Source organism: Macrobrachium nipponense, chromosome 16 (genome assembly GCF_015104395.2).
Source record: "Macrobrachium nipponense isolate FS-2020 chromosome 16, ASM1510439v2, whole genome shotgun sequence".
Classification (NCBI taxonomy): Eukaryota; Metazoa; Arthropoda; class Malacostraca; order Decapoda; family Palaemonidae; genus Macrobrachium; species Macrobrachium nipponense.
In genome coordinates this window covers 8,153,947-8,159,121 of record NC_087209.1, presented here as the reverse complement: position 1 = coordinate 8,159,121, position 5,175 = coordinate 8,153,947, and positions in this window count along the sequence as shown.

Genomic DNA, 5,175 nt, shown 5'->3' with positions numbered 1-5,175 from the left:
TGCACATTCTCTCTCTCTCTCTCTCTCTCTCTCTCTCTCTCCCTTCTCTTCTCTCTTCTCTCTCTATCCCTTTTCCTGGAAGGTGAAGACAAATACTAAAATTGGAAGTTGAAGAACCAAATTACCATAGATTCACAATTCTAGACATAATCACTGTCAGCACTAATTGCTACGAAATAATAATAATAATAATAATAATACTAATAATAATAATATAATAATAATAATAATAATAATAATAAAATCAATAATAATAATAATAATAATAATAATAATAATAGCTGTTTCTCCTGCTTTCCAATTCACAATTTGGTCTGAAGGCAAGACTTCCCAAACGCTCTCTTTGTCTAATGATTCAAACCTTTCGTAATTCACCGTTGTTCACCGGGATTATTCAACAGACGTTCAGTAATTCAACATTATCCATTTGTATAATTTATCATCTTTTGTTTCTTTATTTTGTTCGTCTTCTCTTTATTCCTGTCGATCGCGTGTCTTGTCTGTAACTCCCACGTTCGACAGATTAGATGTTCTGTAACTTTTTTTTTTTTTTTTTTTTGTCTGAACAGGAATTACATACCATGCTATTACAGTACGTGAACGTTAGACGTTTATTTCAGATGTTAGGAGTAATTCGATTCAGTTTTTTGTCAGTTAGTGAACCCGTGGAAACTGAAGGACTTTTATATATATATATATATATATATATGATATATATATATATATTATATATATATATTATATATATATATATACTATATTTATATATATATGTATATATTAATATGCATTATTCATATATGTATTATATATATTATATATACTTTTTTTTAATAGAGTATTATAAGAAAACTTCTAAATAATTTATTGATTCATTGTGTCCAGAGAGAGAGAGAGAGAGAGAGAGAGAGAGAGAGAGAGAGAGAGAGAGAGAGAGAGTTAAAAGGAAATACAATGATTAGGATGTCTCAAAGACTTCTTGGTCCATCCGAGGAGACATTATATGCTCACTTGTCTCTAAGAGCAAGTTTTACTATTCATTCATAGTGGAGAGAGAGAGAGAGAGGTTATTCTTTTAACAAAGCGATAGATAGATAGACGACACGCCTGTCGTTTTACAAGGAAGAAAAACTCAGAGTAAGAATTTGAGAGAGAGAGAGAGAGATACTACTCCTGGCGTTTTACAAGGGCAAATGAGCCTCGGGACAAACTTCAAACAATTTGAAACTTCCAAGAACGAAGTTTTACGGGAGACATAATTAGGTGCATCGGATTCCATTTATCTTGTTGCTGTGAAATCCGAGTAATATGGATTCAGTTGGTCTTTTCTGGCTTTTTATTTTTTTCTTTATTTCAAAATCCTGTTTTATTTTTCAAGAAAGGTGCAGAGGGAGGTGGCTACCTGAAGAGAGAGAGAGAGAGAGAGAGAGAGAGACTTTACCTTACCTTACAGACCTTACATCTTGTTCGGGTTGCCCCAGGTCCCTCAGTGTGAGGCACCTCTAATGTCTGCCAGAGAGTTGCTAGTACATCTTCCGGTATATTTTGCATCTTCCAATCTTGGATGGTCTGGGATGCAGCTTGGATATTTGTCGAGCTTATTCTTAAGCACATCTACGCTCACTCCTGATATATTCCTCAGATGAGCTGGCAACGCATTGAATAGACGCTGCATTATCGATGCTGGTGCGTAGTGGATTAATGTCCTGTGTGCTTTCCTTATTTTTCCTGGTATAGTTTCGGGCACTATTAGTATACCTCTGCTTGCTCTTTCTGATATTTTTAGCTCCATGATGTTTTCGGCTATTCCTTCTATCTGTTTCCATGCCTGAATTATCATGTAGCGTTCTCTTCTCCTTTCTAGACTATATAATTTTAAGGATTGTAGTCTTTCCCAGTAGTCAAGATCCTTAACTTCTTCTATTCTAGCTGTAAAGGACCTTTGTACACTCTCTATTTGTGCAATATCCTTTTGATAGTGTGGGTACCATATCATATTACAATATTCAAGTGGACTACGAACATGTTTTATAAAGCATAATCATGAATTCAGCTTTTCTTGTTTTGCAGTGCCGTAACAACATTCCCATTTTTGCTTTACATTTTGCCAATAGAATTGCTATTTGATCATTGCATAACATGTTCCTATTCATCATCACACCAAGGTCTTTAACTGCTTCGTTATTTGTGATTGACTCATTATTAGGTCCCTTATATGCATATAGCAGCTTTCCTTCCTTGTCTCCATAATTTATTGATTCAAATTTATCAGAGTTAAATACCATCCTATTTACCTCTGCCCATTCATATACTTTGTTAAGGTCTCTTTGTAGCACGTTCCTATCTTCATCACAAGTAATTTCTCTACTTATTCTTGTGTCATCGGCGAAACTACTCACAACCCAGTCCTTAACATTACTGTCTATGTCTGCAATCATAATACAAACAGTAATGCAGCTAACACCGTACCTTTTGGCACACCGGGTATTACCTTAGCTTCATCCAATTTCTCATCGTTTGCAATAACTATCTGTTTTCTGTTGTGTAAAAATTCTTTTAACCATCTTCCTACTTTATCCACTATATTATGTTTTCTAATTTTCTTCGCTAATATATTATGGTCTACCTTGTCAAAAGCTTTTGCAAAGTCTAGATAAACCACATCTGTTTCATTTCCGCTTTTCATATTTTTGTATATGTTCTCACGGTGGACTAACAGTTGGGTTTGTGTACTTTTTCCGGGTACGAAACCATGTTGTCCTGTATTAAACAAATTATTTTTTATTAAATGCTTCATAATATTTTTCTTCATTACCCTTTCATACACTTTCATAATATGTGATGTTAGACTCACAGGCCTATAATTACTGGCCTCTAGTCTTGATCCACTTTTGAAAGTAGGGGTAATATATGCTAATTTGTGCTCATCATAAATCTTGCCTGTATCTACACTTTGTCTTAATAATATTGCAAGTGGCTTTGCGATAGAATGAACTACTTTCTTTAACAAAATAGCAGGGAAACCATCAGGCCCTGCTGCAGCTCCATTTTTAATTTCATTAATAGCCTGCACAATATCGGCTTCATTAATATCTATGTCTGCTAAATATTCATTATTTTCATCCTTTACTTCTATATCATTATCTTCATTATCAATTCTAGGGTTGAACACACTCTTATATCGTTCTGCCAATATGTTGCATATTTCCTTTTTTTCATTCGTTAATCTCCCTTCAATTCTTAGAGGGCCTATTTCTATTCTTCTTTTATTCATCTTTTTCGCATATGAGTACAATAGTTTGCAGTTTTGCTTGATATTTACCACGGTTTTTTCTTCCAAGTCCTGTTTTTCCTTTTCTTTTGATTGTATAATCTTTTGTTCTGCATTTTCTATCTTACATTTTAGTTCGATCACTTTCCATGCATTTTTTTCTTTTGCAAGACCTTTTTTCCACTTTCTGATTTTCTAGAACAAGATCCTTCTGTCTCTTGGTATGCATGAATGATGTTTACTTTTCTTCTTCGGTATATATTTATCCACTATTTTACCTAATATTTTATATAATATCTCCGTATTTACCTTTATATCATCACTTACGAAAATGTTATCCCAATCTTTGTTTAATTCTTCATTTATTTCTGACCATTTTATATTTTTCTGTAGAAGTTGTATTTTCAATATCCTTCCCACTTTTTCATTTCTTGCTTATCTCTGTTTTCACTTGCTTTGGAATGGACTGTTAATTCTATGACATTATGGTCTGAAGTACTCGCTTTATAAACTATTATGTCTTGAACATAATTCACCTCGTTCACAAATACTAGGTCTAAAGTATTTTCCTTTCTTGTTGGCAGGTGATTTATTTGTTGAATGTTGTATTCTAGTAGCATATCTAATAGCTTTTCGAATTGCCTCTTATCTTCTGCACTACTATTACTCTCTTTTTTATATGTATAAATACAACCACAATCTCCTATTCGTTCTTTGCAGTCTACGAAAGGAAAGTTAGTCTCCGGATAGGAGAATAGTCCAGTCCTTGTGATTTCTACATATATTTTTCCTTGTTTTATGTCTTTCCCATATATCACGGTTCCCCCTGATTCCTATTTTTTCTATCTGATCCATAAGTTTGGAACCCTTTTATTTGATCGTCATTCCCAGTCTCTTGGGAATACCAGGTTTCTCTTATATTCATTATATCTATTTTCTTTTCAATTTGGGTTAGTTCTTCTAAGTACTCTACTTTTCTTTTTGAGTTACTCGTAACTAAACCCTGCGCATTCATCACTATGATGGTTTGCGTATTTTCTCCTTCATTTAATATGGGTAATAATAAGGATTTTCCCATGTCTCTTTCCTGATCTGGCATGATGTTCTTTTCTTCATTTCCAGAAATTCTGACATTCCATAATATATGATCTTCCTTCATCATAATTATTCATTTTGTGTCTGAATCTGCAATTTTCTCTGTATCTGCAATATCCTCTTGCATCGTAAATACAGTATTTATCTCTTGAGCTGTATCTTGAGCTGAATCTTGGAGCTGATGCTTGGAAATTCTTTGCTGACACTCCATATCGCGGTGATGGCTTGCTTTTTTCCTTCACCTCATATTCTTTGTTCCTCTCTCTATTTGTTTCTTTCTTATTTTGGATTTTATTGTTTGATTGATTATTTAATTGATTTTGATTCATGGCTAGAGGGTGCATATATTTACATTTTTTGTCGAACTTACATCCTTTTCCTTCTTTTAGCTTTTTGCATATTTTTGGATGTAGATCTCTGCAATCATACTCATAGCCATCTAGGTATGCACATGTACCATAGATTTCATAGTTGTAACATACCTTGGGATGTTTGTAGTAACATCTTTCTCCGAATCTGCAATTCCCTCTTTTCAAAAGGGTGCAGACTTTGTCTTTCTTGTCTATTTTTTCCTCTTTCCCATCAGTGTGCAGATCTGGGTAGAGCCTCTTCGAGATTTTCTTTTGTGTTATCATGTCATAATTTATTTCTTCGTATGTATGCTGCTTGATTGCCTCATATGTAGTATCAATGAGTATCTCTGCATCCATACTTTTATCTTGTTCTTTGTTTTCCTTATTTTTTTTCTGTCATTTCAGTTTTGTTTACTTCTCTTCCGTTTTCCTCTTCTTCTTCCTTCTTCCTCTTCT